Consider the following 19794-nt stretch of genomic DNA (forward strand, 5'->3'; position numbering starts at 1 on the left):
TGGAATGCCAAATCCACAGTAGAAATAATCTTCAAAAACTACAAGTTCATCACCACGGCGAGGAGGAAAGCTCTCACCACAAGGCGGAAGCCATCCTGCCATCACCCTATCAGGAAGCATGCCATCCTCCACCAATTGATTGAGCGCTGCCTCGTTGTTGATGGACACCACCCATTCCTCGGTGCGATTGAGCTCGCGTGGCCTCCTACTCATGCCGTCGCGGTTCCTCTTAGGTGCCATCTCGCCGATTCACCGCTAAGATGAGGATTGTGTTTGTGGTTGCTCTAATGGCAGAGCAGTTGCTAGGCGGAGCGGTGAAGGCGCATCGAAGAATATGAAGTGGCGGAGAGAAAGTGGGGAATGTGCGTTGGGGTTGCGGCGCTATTTATAATGGTTCAACCCCTGACCCTCTACCTTCCAGGGTTTTTGGGAAACCGCACCGGCCATGCTGTGATCCCCTCCGATGTCTCTGTACCCACCGCACCGTATTCTCCTCTGATATCTCCGCACTCTGTTGGGCCACCGCATGGGCCTGGTGGGCCCTTGCGTTACACCATGACAAATACAAGCTGCTTTTCAATACTAAGTGTGCTACGACGTGATATTTTTTTCTCTGACCCTACTACAAAATTTCTTCTTAATCTTCCAGCAGGCTCAAGGACTACGTGTGTACACGTAATCTCACGATGACTGTATTTACTTCTACACTAGTTTCCAGCGATACTAGGGACTGGTTAAGCACCTGAAGACTACTACTTTGGACTCTGGCACCACGTGACTACTTCACCTACTGCTAGGCTCGTGGACTAAGTGGGCACACTTCACCTCATGGTGAATGTGCCTATTTTTCAACTTAATCTTCTACAAAGTGACTACGTTCCGCCGAGCTGGCTAAGTCAACGACGCTAAGCATCAAACTTTGGCGCCCAAAACCTAAGTGGGCACACTTCATCCAAGATGGAAACTTCAAAAATTTTATCATGAGCCCCTTACATCCTTCTGGCAAACCTTAGCTTCGAGTAAGTCTAGGCTTGCTCATAATGAAACTGCTCAGACGATGTTCCTACTGCTCAAAAATTGCTCGGATGGCTGTTCAACTGCTCGGATGCCTGTTCAACTGCTTGGATACTCGCTTCAACAGCTTGGCTCCTAGATAAACTAGTCAGACACCTGTTTCTGATGATCAGCAGCAAGTTGGATAGCTCGAACAAGCTCAAGACGGTGTTGCTCAGCGGATACAAGGTGCTCAGGGACTAGTTGTGGGGATATGACCCCCGGTACCCACAGGACAAGACATGGGCCGCACCACTAGAGGTGGCCTAGCCCATAAGACTATGCCTGGGTCACGCCGTTAGTGGAGGTCTAGCTCACAAGACCATGCTATACAAGGCGTGCTACCAGTTAGCGTGCCCTGCAAGACTGCATGAAGATTTCTGGTGATTTAGGAAACCTGCTCAGGTACACTAGCTCCCACGATATCTGTAGCTTCCTATCTTGTAAAACCGATCAGGATAGAAACAACCGATTTGTAACCCTACCCCTTGAGCTATATAAGGTGGGTAGGGACCCCCTCGTTTTAATCGAATCATAAGCAATACAATCCACAAAAACATAGGACAGAGGGTATTACGTGAAGTCGATGGCCCAAACCTATCTAATCGTTGCCTCTTTCATTATGTGTCACCATCCGGCTCCCTCACGCGCACCTCCACCGATTCATCTACTACCATGGGCATACCCCTCGGTAGACTGCCGGACGTATTTCATAGAAAAAGCTCAACTAAACAATTCTAGCTTGCACGGTCACACAAACCTATGCAACTAGTACTTCAAGGAACCATGGGAGCTCCTACACAAACTAATGAAGCAAAGCGCATAAAGCCTAAGCTCACTAGCAATGCTCAATAGAAAGGCTACACAAACCAAACTAAAGAGCTCAAATTACTTAGCTACACAAACTAAGCAATGTAACTAGCAAGGCTACACAAACCAACTAGTTACGCAAGGGAGCTACTTCTATGCTAAACAAGCAAGGAAGGCAATTAGCAAGCCACACAAGCTAACTAATTACAAGAGCAACTACACAAGCACAATTTATAAAAGAATGAATGCAAGCTTGTGTAAGGGGAATGCAAGCCAACGGGATAAACAATGTTGACACAGTGACTTTTATCCTGAGGTTCACTTGTTTGCCAACAAGCTAGTCCCCATTGAGGCAAGCCCAAGGTTGTCACCGATCCTCTAGCTAGTGGTGACCCTCAAGTCACACTCTCCCACGTGGAGTGCTCACCACCAGCTCGAGCTTTCATTCTGGCCAGACCACTTGGCGCTCTTCACACCTCGCTTTACTAGAGTTGCTCTTCGTGATCCCTGTGGGGCGAGCACACCATCCCTCACAATCACTTCTCTGGAGCACCACACAATCTCCTTGCGTGCTTCGATGTAGCCATAGCCACCAAGCTGTCTAGGAGGTGGCAATCTCCAAGAGTAACAAGCACCACCAGCTTGCAACTCGATTACCTAGTGCCACACCTTGCAATCTCTCAATGCAATGCACTAGAATCACTCACTCGCAATCGAATCACACTCTTGAAAGCACAAATGAGTTAGAGGGCTCCCAAGCACTCTCAAGCATGGACACTAAATCCTCTAAGGTGCTCCACCACAGCCATGGCCAAGACACCCCTCTATTTATAGCCCAAAGGTCAAATGGAGCTGTTGCTGAAAAGTCAGCCACGGTGGCTCATTGCCTCTAGGTCTAGACACCCGGATCATGCCACGTGTCCTCCCCGTTCAAAGCCAACTGTTGGCACTTCAATGGTAACTTTGCGTGCGCTCACGCTATCTCTGGACCGAGGCCTCTAGACTCTGCTATAGTCAATGTTAGGACCAAAACACACTGGAGTCTGGATGACTCCAGTAAGGTCCTCGAGCACCAAAACACATCTAGACCAAGTCCAAATGCGCCATCCAAACCAACGACCGAGGGTCCGGATGCTCCCTTGCACTCGCCACCACCTACACATTTCACGCTGCACAGGGGGTAGCATCTGGATGCAGGAGCCATGGTTCAGACCACCTACACAACAGGGTCCAGAGCCAATGGCTCCACTATGCCACTTCCTAGGGTCACCATCTAGACCCATGAGTGATGGTCTATACCATGCATGCCACTAGGGTCCGAAGCGCGCCAGACCACCACCTGGCTAGGGTTAGGTACTAGACTCTCACGCCATGGTCCAGACCATCCCTTAGCCAGGGTCCAGAGCTCCCTAAGGCACCTCCTCACTTCCAAACTTCTCCTTTGCAAATGTGCTAACATCACCAAGTGAACACCACCTTGTGCACGTGTGTTAGCATTTTTCAAAGCATTTTCACTTGCTCTCACCACGCCACTCGATCCTAGCATCGTATGCAAAGTTAGATCGCTCAAGTGGCACTAGATGGCCGATATGCAAACAAGTTTGCCCTTCTTGATAGTATGGCCATCTATCCTAAACCCGGTCATGCACTTCTCTACACATCCTTTGACTAGTGAAATGAAATGCCCTACAAATATACCTTTGCCTTGTGCATTCCATTCCATCTCCTCCAATGTCGATGCCACACAAGCACCAACACTATCACAAATGATATGATCTACTTCATATCCTCATGTGACCTTATTGGTTCATTGATCTTGACTTTACTTGCTCTTCACCATTGCCCTTGTCCATCGACGCCAAGTCTTTGCTCAAGCTTCACTGCCCTGTGGTCTATCGCTCTAGAGCCTCCGATTTGCCCTTCACACTTGCAACCGGTCCATCAAGCCAAGTCTTGTCTTGATCTTCTCCACCTAGTCACAAGACTCCATGTCATGTCTCATATGTAATGAGCTCCTTCATCTCATATTTGAGCTTTGCGACATTTCAAATCCATTTCCATCTCCATAGCATGTGTTGCTCACACCAATATACCTATGGACTAATCATCTTTGTATTTCACTTAAACACAAATTAGCCCACCTAGGTTGTCACTCAATTACCAAAACCAAACAAGGACCTTTCAACTACATGCACCCACACACTAGCACCAGTACCCGTTTAGCCTTGCCGAGCCACTGAGGTTTGGGAACGCTGGTGCCCTACACCGTGCCCATGCACGCCCACCATGGCCAGACCATGATCATGGCGAAGGGCAACACTACTCACACTGAGCCGGTAGAGGTAACCACGACCATGCGACGGGCTCTACCCTATCGTGAGACACGTAAAGCACCTACCTTTGGCCCTAAGAGCCCCCTAGAACCACTGGCAACCGCTGTTGTGCTAGCGTAGCTGAGCACCATGCCGCCATAGTGCCAAGGCTGTTCCCGCCGGAGCCGGCCGCCTCGCTAGTCGAGTACCGGCCGAGCGCGTCCGCTATGACCCTGCGAAACCATCTATTTAACTGGTTTGCCCAATAGCTCGCCCTAGGCCATAGATTGCCGCCATTGGGGCCTCACTAGAGCTCCACCGCATGCTCTACCACGGTGTGGACTCCATCGTAGGTAGTGGTCACCGGTGCCACCCTCATTAGCACCCCCTGTGACCTCGGTCGAGCAGAAAGGAGCCCCCTTCGGCCCTAGGCGAGCATGCCATAGCGTCACTGTGTCCACCATGTCCGCCATCGCCATGGCCGTCCTTGACAAGCCAAATGGCTAAACCTTTAGGCCCCCGCTGCGGCCGTCGAGCCACCGCTGAGCCCCACCACGCCGTGCTTCACCACCAATGAGCCATAGCGCTGGAGGTAGGTGCCTTACCCCTACCTGCTTGCCACAGCATGCATCGGGTGCACCAAACACCACACACACCCGCACCCGAGTGAGCTCGGTCCACCATAGGCCAGAGGGGGTGCACGGTGCACTGGCCCCTCGGTCCACCGTGTGCCCATCCTATGAACGAGGCCCATTAGGAATCCAGACCTACCACATGGCTATGAGAGGAGCCGACATGTGTCTGGGCCAACCTAGCTTGGACTGGCCCAACCCGACCCATATCTAGCCCGTGATCCGGCCCGCCAAGCCCAGTTTAGGCTAGGTCAATGTTGACCATTGACCGGTGACCATTGACCATTGATTGGCCCCACCTGTCAGTGACATAGGCATGATCAGCCAATCACAGCGCGCCACATGTCACTCACTGGATTAATTCCCCTTTTTCTTTTTTAGAAAGTAGATTAAACTTAGAAAATTCATAATAAATTCATCTGACCTCAGAAAAATATGAAACCAGTTCCAAAATTCTCCTAAAAATGAGCTCTATGTCTTATGCCTATTTTTAGTGCATTTGGATCATTTGGATTTTTGTTGCTTCTTTGTGTATGTTTGTAGGAATCGCCTATCGTGGCTATATGTCCTGTTTGATAGCCTCGGAGGATCAGCCGACTGAAGAGGATGACTACGAGATGACCAGTCTGTAGGTGCCATGTCCCACCCAACCTCGTAGAATCTTATTAGACATGCAAATATGTAGATGCTAGTGCTTTACTTTCTGCAAATGAACTGTGATAGGTTGCATGGTAGAATTGCTTGAAGCCTTTACCTTGTCACAACCTTACCCCTACACACCTGTTGTTAGGCTAGATGCTCGCTTACTTGCTCACTACTTACTTCTACCTTTCATTATATCTGTGATGTGATACTGAGTGGAGACTTGTTTGTGAGTAGCTAGGCACTATGTGCCACTTTAATGATAACAACTTGGGGAGATCTTGGTGTGTCTTGGATGTGTGGTGAGGATTGTGTCAACTAGACAGGATTCTATGATGAGTCTTGAGGATGAGTCTTTGCCGGGGGAGTGTGACCTGAGCACTTCTAGAGTGAGGTACCTGTGGTGGGTACATGTGAGTTGAGGAGACCCTAGGAAGGAGACTCTTTGTGGGGCAAGTCCTCGGTGGAGGTGCTGTTGAAGCACAAGGTGTTGGTTATCCCCACTTGAGAAGATTTCCTGTTTGGCCCCCTAAGGACTGGTATGCCAAGAGAACCAGCTCATAGGACCCTTCGTGCACACTACTCGTTCCTAAATGGGCGGGGAACGGATGTTGACCAACTACAGCGATGCCACTACTACTAGGTTGTTAGTAGATAGTGTAGGGAGGTACGGGCATCTGGCGCACACCCTTGTAAGACAACATGGTGACCTTGGAGGCCTGGTACTATGTCTCACAGTCTCAGGGTGCCGGTCGACATCGGAGTGACTTAGGGCTAAATGGCAGAGTGGTAGCATACCTGTTGGAAGGTAGTCCGGTATCAGCCTAGGTGGGGCACCATCGATGATGGTGATCTTGTGGATTCTAGGTGTACATGCTCTGCAGAGTTGATCGATATATACGTATAGCCATATCCCTTGGTATGGACATTCCTATGTTCTATGCTTCCCTTGATTAGTGAGAGGTGTCCTCTTCAGCCCTTGAGGCAAGGCACGAGAGGGAGTTGTCCTTGCTGCCTAGATTGAGAGACTATGGTGAGATGTGTGGATGGGATGGATGTGTGGGAGAAGATGGTTTAAACTTGATGAATAATTATAAAATATTGATGAACTTGCATAGGGAAACTATAGCTATAAATAGGCTCTTTTGTTCTACCCTTGCATTCCACTACCACAAAGCAAACACAAAGCATAGGGTGGGAGCCAGTGGCCAGTACAAATCATACTAATAAATTGTTTGATAGGTCACGAGTCTAAGTATGACTTCTAGGGAGATGGTTGGGAGGATTAGAGGTCTTGTCCTACGCTCAAATTTGCCTGAGGAGATGGTGTCTACATCCGCTGCCACGCTCTCTGATGCTGTTCAAGATGTTGTGTGCTCTGTGTGATTCCGCCAAGTGGTGATGTAATAAAGATTAAACCCCTCTATTGTACTTTAAGGCACATATTCGATGTGTGACTTGTGATATCAACTGATATTCGATAATGTGATGGCATGATCTCCTAGAACTATCATGTTATGGTTTGTATCTATGGATTTCCCTTTGAGGAAATCATGGATCGTTTCAGTTGGTATCAGAGCCATGCTTGACCCTAGGACGAGACCCTAGAAATGGCCGATAGAAATTGGAATGTGATCCAGTCCCTTTGGTTATATTTATCGACCTTGCATCTTTTATGCATGGCTTACCTTCTTGCTGACTTGCTTACCCTGTCTTATGGTCTGTTGGATGTAGATGGCACCCTCTACCTAGCTCATGATCGATGGAGAAAGCTATGGAGGTTTTGTGCAGTTGCTTCGTAAGGTGCTATAGGAGCTTGGTGTTCACACTGAGTTGATTGAGTACACCTACAACTATGAGATGGGACCCAATGGACTCAAGGGCCACATGGTCATCACCATCAGGATTCCCACAAGTGAAACCATGCCAGAACTGCACGCTATAACCTCAGTTACCATGGAGACATTCATTGATGCATTGTGCAGTTAGTTTCATGGTAAGCTCTCTAACTTGTGCTACGTGATGCATACGAGCATATCAAGAATGGGCCATACCATTTACTTCCCTAAGCTCTAGATCTTGCTACGAGTACTTGAGAGCAGCTGGTCACCACTAATCAGGCCGCTTTCAATGAAGCAGACCTTTGTCTCTAGGTTTTGGGACAGTACATCCTTCACCAGGATTGGTACATCATGGAAGTTGAAGCAGAGAATCGCTGCTACTGCGACATGCTATTTAGAGTTGATGAAGAGTTCTTGGTCCAAGAGTAGGAGAAGGCCTAGCTAAGAGAGAAGATCTACTCGGATCACTGTGATCTATAGTATAGCTCAGCTATGTACAAGGAGCGGGAAGAGAAGATGAAGAGGGAAATCACAGATCTAACGAACAAGATCGGAGACTTTGGACTCCATAATGACTACCTCAACTGCAAGGTGTTTGAGCTTGAGGTCACCTTGGAGTGCAAGAAGGTTGCCCCAAAGAACAAGTATGACAAGGAGCGGAGTTATGGGTTCCATAAGCTAATGCTTGAGAACTGCTACAACCTCATGGAGAAGGAGATGGTGGATATGAGGAACAATACTACCCACAACCAAATTCACCTTATCGAGTACATGAGGTACACTGAGTACTTGAAGGACAAGGTGAACTGAATGGGAGAGGCTTGGGAAGCTTTCGATGCAAGGCGTGTGATGGAGTACCAGGAGCTACAGGACACCCTTCTACGACATTCGCGTAAGAGGCCACGCTAGGAGAAGTTCCACATTGAGCCTACCCAACTCAACTTGCCAGCATGTTCAGTCGAGGCACTCCCAGAGGCAGAGAAGACTTAAGAGCTAGAAGAAGCCCTAGAGTTTGTCAAGAGGATGCACCATAGTGATGCTGAGCTTTGCGAGATGGACCATGCCCCTTCCCCACCACCTTGTCAGGGTTAGATCCCTAGAGAGTTGCAATAATGTAGGAGTAGTGGAGATGATGTTGCCCTACGCGGCAAAGGAGGCATGACTCACCAATTTAGGATAGAGTAGAATGTCCCTTCTACGAGTAGAGCATTCTACATGAATCTACTAGCGTAGCTGCTGGAGATATCACTATGTAATAAACCCATGTAATGAATGCTTGGATCTTAATGCATTTTATGGATGTTCATGCTTCTTTGATTGAGTCTACGACTAGCTAAAATGTTTTAAATCTTTTAATAATAAACCCTAACCCCTATGTCTTGTACAACAAGATGTCATGCTGTCGATCCAACCATTTGCTTCGCTGATCCCCTTTGCCCGCATCGGCTGTTCATGGCCGAGGAGGCCACCGTGGAGGATGCATTGGTCCCATCCCCTTCACCTTTGAAGAGGATGCACCCCACAGTGTTGCCCTTGAGCCACTAGTCTAGGAGTCACCTATTGAGGAACCGCTGATTCTAGAGCCACCTATCTAGGAGCCACCCATCTAGGAGAACATACCATGCCCTCCTCCACTCTTGGTGGATGTGATGGACTATCAGACTCGCCTGATGGAGACCTTGGCTGAGGGACTATTATGCCGCAATGGAGGTCCACCAAATGACTTTCAGCGCAAGTTGGAGGGTTTCCTTAAGCTGAGGCCCCCATGTTCGATAGCACTGATGATCCCATCGTAGCCAAGGACTGGTTGTGCGAGATCAAGAAGAAGCTCTACTTGACCACTTGCTTCGATGAGGAGTGTGTTGGAGTCACCGCTCACCAGCTCACTGGTGCCACCTACGCTTGGTGGGACAGCTTCAGCAGGACACACCTGGACCCCGCTCACATCACATGGGAGGAGTTCACTGAGGCTTTTCCGTGAGCATCACGTGCTTGAAGGCGTGATGGACATGAAGGTAGAGGAGTTTCGCAACATCACATAGGGGTCTCAAAAGATTCACGAGTACACTAACCGATTCATCAAGATGATGCAGTATGCACCTGATGAGACCAGCACTGAGAAGAAGAAGATGTATTTCTTCAAGAAGGGCCTAAACACCCACATCAAGCTGGGTATGTTAGGACACACTTGCTACACCCTAAGGGAGATGGTCAACATGGCCATGGAGATCGAGAGAGACCGCTTAGAGGCTGATGCCCTCTACAAGGAGAAGAAGAATGAGACTGAGAGTTCGTCCCACACCTCGGCACCTTAGAAGCCACGTGCGAATGTACCCTCGATCCCTTGTCCCCATACTATCTAGGGAGCCACACCTGCTCTGAGCCATGGAGGTGGTACCTACACCACCAACTACCACTGCCGGGCGCTCAGAGTATTGGCATGTGGAAGGCTGTTGCGCCCACCTCTATAGGCAGTGTGCCCTTCACCTACTTCAGCTGTGGTGATCTAGGCCACAAGGTTGTTGACTGCCCCATGAAGAAGGCTGCTCCACCGGTGCTGACCCCCGCAAGGCAAGCACATGTCTAGGGTACCCTATACAAGAATGCTAGTGGATCCGCTCGTGGTCGTCTCAACCACCTAACTATGGAGGATGCTTAAGTTGCCCCCAATCTGGTGTACAGTATGTTCATTGTCCATGAAGCTAAGGCTTCAGTATTGTTTGATTCTGGTCCCACATGTTCATACATATCCACCAAGTTTGCACGAGAGCATAAGGTACCAGTGACTCCACGTAAGGAGGCTATTGACACTATTTCCCCTCTAGGCAACATTAGATGCACAAAGAAGTGTCAGGGAGTGAGTATCACAATAGAAGGATTTCCCTTTCTAGCCAATCTCACCTTGCTTCCCTCCAATGGTTTGGATGTCATACTGGGGATGGACTGGCTAACTAGACACAAAGGAGTAATATCTTGTTCACCAAGATATGTGGAGATAACCCACCTGAGTGGCCATGTGATCCGCTGTGAACCCAACCACAAGAAGACAATGTCCATGTTGTGTGCCATGGAGGCCAAATCTATTGAGGAGGTACCCATAATACATGAGTATCTTGATGTATTTCCTAAGGAATTGCTAGGTATGCCACCTAATCAGGATGTTGAGTTCGTAATCGACCTTTTGCCTAGTATGGGACCCATTTCAAAAAGGCCCTATCGCAAGTCGGTTGATGAACTAGATGAGCTTAAGAAATAGCTTAAGGAGTTGTCCGACAAAAGGTACATCAGGCCAAGTGCTTCACCCTGGGGCTCTCCTATGTTGTTTGTGAAGAAGGATGGGTCCATGAGGATATGTGTAGATTACTAGAACTTGAATGCTGCGACCGTTAAGAATAAGTACCCATTGCCAAGAATAGATGATTTGTTGGATCAACTAAGGAATGCCAAGTTCTTCTCCAAGATTGACCTTCGCATCAGGTATCTTCAGATGAAGATCCGATGGAGGATATACCTAAGATAGCCTTTGTCATAAGGTATGGGCAGTATGAGTTCATAGTAGTGTCGTTCAGGCTCACTAACGCCCTGGCCTACTTCATGAGCATGATGAACAAGGTGTTCATGGATGAGTTAGACAAGTTTTTGGTGGTATTCATTGATGACATCCTAGTTTATTCAGCTACTATGGAAGAACACAAGCAGCACTTGAGGATAGTACTAAAAAAGCTGAGGCAGAAATAGTTGTATGCCAAGTTTAGCAAATGCCAGTTCTAGCTCAAGGAAGTTGCCTTCCTAGGACACATATTCACTACTGAAGGAGCAGCTATCGATCCTGCCATGATTGAGGCTATGAAGGAATGGGAACAACCACGCAACATGATAGACATTTGGAGTTTTCTTGGTTTAACGGGATATTACTGTTGTTTTATTGAGAATTTCTCCAAGATAGCTAAGCCCATGACCAACCTTCTAAAGATGACCGAAGAGTTCGACTGGACCCCAGAGTGTGAATAGACCTTCCAAACTCTAAAGGAGAAGCTTGCCACCACACCAGTGCTAGCCTTACCCAATATCAGACAGGACTTCATAGTCTTTTGTGATGCCTCCAGAAAGGGACTTGGTTGTGTTCTGATGTAGAACGGAAGGGTTATTGCTTATGCCTCTCGATAGCTAAAGGAGCATGAGCAATGCTACCCTACCCATGATCTTGAGCTTGTCGCCATTGTGCACGCTCTAAAGATTTGGAGACACTATCTGATCAGGAACAAGTGTGACATCTACAAAGATCACAAGAGCCTGAAGTACTTCTTTACCTAGGAAGATCTGAACATGAGGCAACATCAATGGATGGAACTAATCAAGGACTACAACCTAGAGATACACTATCACCCATGAAAGGCCAATGTAGTAGCAGATGCCTTGAGTCACAAGAGCTATTGCAACCTAATGACTAGCACCATACCGCCAGAACTATGCCAGGAGATGTAGAACCTCCAAATAGAGGTGATACCTAGGAATCAGCTGAATGAACTTTAGGTACAATACAACCTCAGAAAGCGAATCCATGAGGCTCAATAGAATTGCTCCAAGATTCAGGAGATACGGGAGCTCATGGAACTAGGCAAATGTCCTAAGTTTAGAGATGATGAACATGGATTAGTTTGGTACAAAGATAGAATCTACATACCCTCAGATGAAGCCCTATGAGAAGAAATCCTAGCAGAAGGACACGATTCCAAGTGCTGCATCCACCCAGGGAGCACTAAGATGTACACAGACATGAGGAAGCTCTTCTGGTGGAAGAACATGAAGGCAGATATTGCAGGACATGTAGCACAATGCGACATCTGCAACAAAATCAAGGCCGAGCATTAGAGACCTACAAGTGTATTGAAACCATTAGATGTTCCACTGTGGAAATGGGAAGGCATATCCATGGACTTCATAGTCGGACAACCCTAAACCCCAAAAGGCAATGATTCTATATGGGTAATAGTCGACAGGGTAACCAAAGTGGCCCATTTCATAGCAGTCTGGGCTAACTATAGAGTCGAGAAGCTGGCGGAATTATACATGGACAACATCCTTAGGCTTCATAGAGCCCAAGTCAGCATAGTATCAGACCAAGGAACTCAGTATGTGCCTATGTTCTGGAAGAGTCTACACAAGGCAATTGGGACTCAACTAGACTATAGCACAGCATACCACCCCCAGACAGATGGTCAGATAGAGAGAGTGAACCAAATCCTAGAAGACATGATTTGAGCTTGTGTTTTGAAGTATGGTATAGACTGGGAAAAGAGTTTGACCCACGTAGAGTTCACCTACAATAACAGCTATCAAGCTAGCCTCAAGATGTCGCCATTCGAGGCTCTATACGGGAGGAAGTGTCGTACCCCGCTGATGTGGTCAGAAGTAGGAGAGAGGTCATTCTTTGGTCCAGCAAAGATTCAAGAGGCCAAAGAAGGAGTCACCCAAGTGCTCAAAGTCAACAAAAGAGCTATGTCAATAACCATAGAGAGATCTTGAGTTCAAAGTGGGAGATTATGTCTATCTCAAAGTCTCCCCACTCTGAGGCACCATCAGATTCCATGTGAAGGGAAAACTGGCACCAAGGTTTGTGGGACCCTATAGGATCTGTTAGAGAGTTGGCAAGCTAGCATACGAGTTGGAGATGCCTGAGGAATTAGCAGGTGTGCACCCTGCATTTCATGTGTCATAGTTACGCAAGTGCTTGAAGCTACCAGATGAGCAAGGACCCATTGAGGCACTAGATATCCATGACACCCTTGAGTACAAGGAGCACCCAATTAAGATACGTGACATGGTAGTCAAGGAAACGAGGAGCACCACCATACCCATATGCAAGGTTCAGTGGAGCTACCACATTGAAAGAGAAGCTACCAGGGAGAAGAGTCAGAGCTTCAGATGCTTTACCCCTACCTCTTCGAAAGGTATGTCACACCTTAAATCTTAGGACGAGATTTCTATGAGGGGGGAGGTCTATAACATCCCTAGAATTCCAATAACCCAAAAATCCCAACATTCAAAAATTTTCCTAGGAAACCATTGATTGATGAGTGTCATGCTAGGAAAACACCCTAGTTGCACAAGTAGACCCAAGAATAGATCATATGAGCATGTGCATTTAAACAACTTGTGAGTTGCTTCTTTTTTATTTCATGTGATGACAATTAAAATATGAACCAACTCCTAATATGAATGTTTGTGTGTATGGGCCTAGGCCCAGGTTAGACCCAAAACCCCTCCTAAGTGACCTAGGTGGACCCCACTAGGGTTGTGTACATGTATGGAATATATATATACATGTATAGGTGCCAAGGAATGGAGAAAGAAATAGAAATAGAAAATGACTTGGAAATTGGATAGGAAAAAGAAAGAGGAAAGGAGCCTAGCTAGCTGGCCAAGCCCAGCTTGCGCATGTGCCTACGTGACCCAGCGCCCCCCTAACACGCGTGCTCCCATGGCCTAGCCTGCCCACGCCAGCGCCCGGCCATTGGCGTAAAGCTCTAAGGGCGCAACTTTGTAGTGGAGGCGCCCCGCATCACCACCGCCCGCTCCCCCTCAAAATAGGCAGGCCCCAAAGGACCCACCTATCATCATCCCACCTTCCTCCCTCTCTGGTTTCCTGCTCCTGCCAAAGCAGAGCGCGCCAGTGAGGATCCAAGGCTACAACCCGCATCACAGCCATCCGCACCCCAAGCCGTAGGACGCACCCGCATGTATGGATGCCACATCCATGATCCACCACCGCTCCCTGCCTATGCTAGCCCTATCGTGACGTCCACCACCATGAATGCCGCGCTACTAATGCCACCACCGTGTCCTTGCCTCTTGATCGACTACCACTCCAAATTGGAGGTGCCAAAGCTCACACGCTTAGCCCGTGCCCCCAAAACCCTAGACTAAGCACCCTATACACCCTACATGTTCCCCCTCTTGCCTCCCTACCGTCCACCGACTACCATGATCGCTGCGTGGCTATAAAAGCCAGCCCTAGTGCCCTGGTTCCCTTTCCATGCCCCACCACCATGTGTGGCGCTCCACAACACCCACACCAATACTGAGAAGGAGGAAGTAGGAGGGAGGGAGAAGGTCAAGTTCACCAGAGTTCACCCGTGACCGCCGGAGACGAGGATGATGCCCCGATCGTCTTCATCGCCGTAATAGTTTGACATGGCACTGCTCCACCTCCCCACTACATTGACTCACCACTACACTGCCAGCCTTGCTTCACCGCCACCACGGTGAGCTTCACTATTTTCCCCATTTCTTGTTGTGTCCACGCCATGGTCACCGATGAGGCAAACCTCGCTAGGGAAGCCCAAGGTCGTGCCTTGGCCTTCACTCTTGCACTACATGCACCCACGCACTAGCACCAGCCCCTATTTGGCCTTACTAAGCCACCAAGGGTTAGGAACATCGATGCCCTACACCGTGCCCATGTGGGCCTACCATGGCCAGAGCTTGGCCATGGCGAAGGGCAGCACCACTCACACTGAGCCGGTAGAGGTAACCACGACCACACAATGGGCTTTGCCCTACCATGAGACATGTAAAGCACCCACCTTTGGCCCTAGGAGCCCCCTAGAACCATCGGTAGCCTCTGTCGTGCCGGCATAGTCGAGCACCATGCCACTGCCGTGCCAAGGCCATTCCCACCAAAGCCGGCTGCCTCGCTAGTCGAGTACCAGTCGAGCGCATCCACCGTGACCCCTCTGTTTAACTGGTTCACCCAATAGCTAGCCCTAGACCCTAGATTGCCGCTGCCAGGGCCTTACTGGAGCTCCACCGTGTGCTCTACCATGGTGCGGACTCCGCTGTCGGCAATGGTCACCGGTGTCACCCTTGTTAGCACCCCTATGACCTCGGTCAAGTAGAAAGGAGACCCTTCAGCCCCAAGCGAGCATGCCAAAGCGCCGCTGCATCCATCGTGTCCACCGTCACCATGGCCAACCTTGGCAAGCCAAAAGGCTCCACCTTTAGGCCCAAGCTACGTCTGCCAGGATGTGAAGAAGCCCTAGGAGCGCCGCCGAGCCCCACCGCACCATGCTTCACCTTGGCGAGCTATCACAGTGGAGGCAGGGTGCCTTACCCCTCCCTACTTGCCACTGCATGCACTGGGGGCACCAAACACCACACACACACACGCACCCACGTGAGCTCGGTCCACCATGCGCTGGTCCTATGGATGTGGCCTGTTTGGAATCTAGACCCGCCATGTGGCTGCGAGAGGAGCCAACACATGTTTGGGCTGGCCTGGCCTAGACCGGCCCAACCCTGCCCATATCCGGCCCGCGATCCGGCCCGTTAAGCCCAGTCTAGGCTCGGTCAATGTTGACCGACAACCATTGACCATTGACTAGCCCCACCTATCAGTGATACAGGAGCGATTAGCCAATCACAGCGCGCCACGTGTCACTCCCAAGATTAATTCTCCTTTTCTTTTTGAGAAAATAGATTAAACTTAGAAAATTCATTATAAATTCATCCAACCTTAGAAAAATATGAAACTAGTTCCAAAATTCTCCAAAAAATGAGCTCTACGTCTTAGGCCTATGTTTAAGTGCATTTGGATCTTTTGTGGATTTTTTGTGGCTTCTTTGTGTATATCTATCGGAGTCGCATGTTGCAGCAATATGTCCCGTTTGGCAGCCCCAGAGGATCTACTGACTGAAGAGGATGATTATGAGTACATCGAGGAGCTCAAAGATGACCAGTCTATAGGTGCCATGTCCCACCCAACCTTGTAGAATCCTATTAGACATGCAAATATGTAGATGCTAGTCCTTTACTTTTTGCAAATGAACTACGATAGGTTGCATGGTAGAATTGCTTGAAGCCTTTACCTTGTCGCAACATTACCCCTACACACCCGCTATGAGGCTAGATGCTCGCTTACTTGCTCGCTACTTACTTCTATTTTGTCTTATATCTGTGATGTGATGCTGAGTGGAACTTGTTTGTGAGTGGCTTGGCACTATGTGGCACTTTAAAGATAACAACTTGGGGAGATCTTGGCATGTGTCTTGGGTGTGTGGTGAGGGTATAGGATTCTATGATGAGTCTTGAGTACGAGTCTTGCTGAGGGAGTGTGACCTGAGCATTTCCCAAGTGAGGTGCCTATGGCAGGTACATGTGAGTTGAGGAGACCCCAGGGAGGAGACTCTTCGTGGAGCAAGTCCCCGGGTTGGGGGTGCTGTTGAAGCCTCGGGTGTTGGATATCCCCACTTGAGAAGATATCTTGTCTAGTCCCCCTAAGGACTAGTATGCCAACATAACTAGCTCATAGGATCCCTTGTGCACACTACTCATTATTGAATGGGCGGGGAATGGATGTTGACCAACTTGGGCGATGCCACTTCTGCTAGGCTGTTAGTAGATAGTTTAGGGAGGTACGGGCATCTGGCCCACACCCTCCTAAGATAGCGTGGTGACCTTGGAGGCCTAGTACTACATCTCATAGTCTTAGCATGCCGGTGGACTCTGGGCTGACTCAGGGCTGAGTGGCAAAGTGGTAGAGTACCGGTTGGAAGGCAGTCTGGTATTAGCCTAGGCAGGGCACCGTTGATGATGGTGATCTTGTGGATTCCAGGTGTACATGCTCTGCAAAGTTGATTGATCTATATGTATAGCTGTGTCCCCAGATATGGACATTCCTATGTTCTACACTTCCTTTGATTAGTGAGAGGAGTCCTTCTTTCCCCTAGGTTGATACATGATCTAGTTTCAGCCATTGAGGCAAGGCATGAGAGGGAGTTCTCCTTACTACCAAGAGAGAGAGTGTGGTGAGATGTGTGGGCGAAGATGGTTAAAACTTGATGAATAATTTTAAAATATTGATGAACTTGCATAGGGAAACTACAGCCATAAATAGGCTCTTTTGCTCTACTCTTGCATTCCACTACCACAAAGCAAATGCAAAGCATAGGGTGGGAGCCAGTGGCTAGTGCAAATCATATTGATAAATTGTTTGATAGGTCACAAGTCTGAGTATGACTTCCAGGAAGACGGTTGGGACGATTAGAGATCTTGTCCTACGCTCAAGTTTGCCTGAGGTGATGGTGTCTATGTCCGCTACCGTGCTCTCTGATGCTGTTCAAGATGCTATGTGCTCTATGTGATTCCACCAAGTGGTGATGTAATAAAGATTAAACCCCTCTATTGTACTTCTTTAAGGCAGGCATTTGATGTATGACATGTGATATCGACTGATATTCAATAATGTGAAGGCATGATCTCCTAGGACTATCACATTATGGCTTGTATATGTGGATTTGCCTTCAAGGAAATCATGGATCGTTTCATGGACCATCTTGAATAGAGCCTCTCCAAGAGTTCTGATCTCATCATTATAGGCAGATTCAACATAATACCCTCATGTTCTTGAAATTCAAATTCAACATGTACAACTGCATATCCATCTTTACTGGAACTAAATATATCTCAACTTGCTATGGGAACACCTGACACCTTGCTACCTCCATCTGATAGCCTCCAGGGTTGATTACAAGTGTACACAGCACTGGCTCTATAAGATGGTCACATGATCTAAATCTAGAATTTGATCAAGTCCGTCCAACTATAGATTGTCGGCTGCATCCGAGGCTGACGCACAGCTGCTCCTCTGACGACCTACATGGCTAGGGGTGTTGGAAAGCGACATCAAATGCACTCCTTGTTCATGTAGTATGGCCATGATACCTTGAGTGACCTTCTAGGCAACTTCTTCTGTCACTTGGCTTCTAACTTCTTGGGTCACTTTCGTTATAATGGCTTCCACATCCAAATGTGAACTCTTCCTCTGTCTCGACATGCTAGAACACTCCAGCCAATACTTCCAACCACTATAACTAGACAAACCACACATGCGCCTTGGCTATTCAGGGCCCAAGCACTCTATCAGCACATCTCTTTCCTTGACCCAAGTGAGCCGTGAAGACTCATCGGCTCCTTGCTTCTCTATAATTTGCTGAGAGAACTTTTGAGCTAAATCTTCAACAAAGAATGTTAGCACTACCTTCTGACCTAACTAATTTTCTCCAAGCTCACAGCCAATTCCTAGGACGACCACTAGGAATTTTGTCCCAAGGATTATTGATGCCTCGGGCAGCTAAGTCCTTGTCCTCCTATTCCTGTCGCACCCAATTTTGCATAGCAAAACCAAGTACTCATATATGTGCGCCTAGGATGTCCAAACACACATATAATCTCAAATTGTAGTAATATCAAAGTAAAGTACTTTATTACATCGCATATCTCATCACAAAGTTATCACATAATCTTGCTCATCAGCAACATTATTACATAAAGTGGAAAACTAAACCCAAACTGCCATAGGGGCTCCAACTGGTGGACTTCAAACTAGTAGTCCTGGACATCTTCAGGAAACTCCTCACAAGTGACATCTGTTACCTATCTGGGATTTTCATTGAACGTAAAACAAGTGTAAGCGCACCATGCTTAGCAAGTATAACAAAGGGATCTATGAGGCTCAAAGGCTTGACATGGTTTGACTGCGGTAAGCAATTTTAGTTGGTAAAGTTTTATTAAACATGTGTCACTACTTTATTGAATAAACAAACCCAAGTTGTAATTATAATTAATCAAGATTATATCATTCCCAACAATTCGAGTAACCACTAATCACGAAGGATCCAGGCCGCTCATATCTATGAGCTCGGCTATTATAACAGGTTAAATAATTCTATAGAATTTGTACAACTTTACCCACCGAGCCATGATTCCCAATGCCAGGGTTTGCAAGGCCCACAACACCTCTGCCAAGGAAGTGTGGTAGGGTTTCACTACTTAACCTTTCACTAGACACCCTAACAAGTTAGTAGTCGCTAAGGTTTCAGTCTCCCAAGTGTCATGGACACCTTCCACCAAGAGTGGCACACCTGATCCTAGTCCAGTACTCACCCTGGCAGGACAGGGCCCATAAACAGCATGGTACCCCCCCTCTTGCACCTTTTGGTAACCACTAACAAGCTAGAGACATACTAGTTATATGATTAAGGTCAGAGCCATGTAACACTCGGGTTTGTACGGAACCTCCTAGGTTGCCGCTTCAAGATTAAGTCCTTACGGAGAGGCACTAGAGCACTCAAAACCCAGTACTCTAGCCCCTAAACAGTTGCTAAAAAGCACAATTTTAATATATTGCATAAACCATTAGTCATGATTATTATTTACTTTGGTTATTGCATGGCAGCAACTATCCAAAATGCATCCTAATCCATAGGTAACAAGGATATGTGGTACAATAATAATCTAGGTAAAGTCCTTAAAGGCAATTCAAAATTAGACACATGCATATGTATGAATTATAGAGTTCATAGGTTCAAGGGTCCTTTGTTACACTTGCCTTCCTCAAAGTTTCCTTCTTGGTGCTGCTGGTCAACCAACTGATCCTCAGCAACCTTGAATTGATCACCCTCTAAACGTGTTCCAATTCACCAACCAAGCATCCATTCCCATCAT

This window comes from Miscanthus floridulus, chromosome 15 (genome assembly GCF_019320115.1).
Source record: "Miscanthus floridulus cultivar M001 chromosome 15, ASM1932011v1, whole genome shotgun sequence".
In the NCBI taxonomy this organism is placed as follows: Eukaryota; Viridiplantae; Streptophyta; class Magnoliopsida; order Poales; family Poaceae; genus Miscanthus; species Miscanthus floridulus.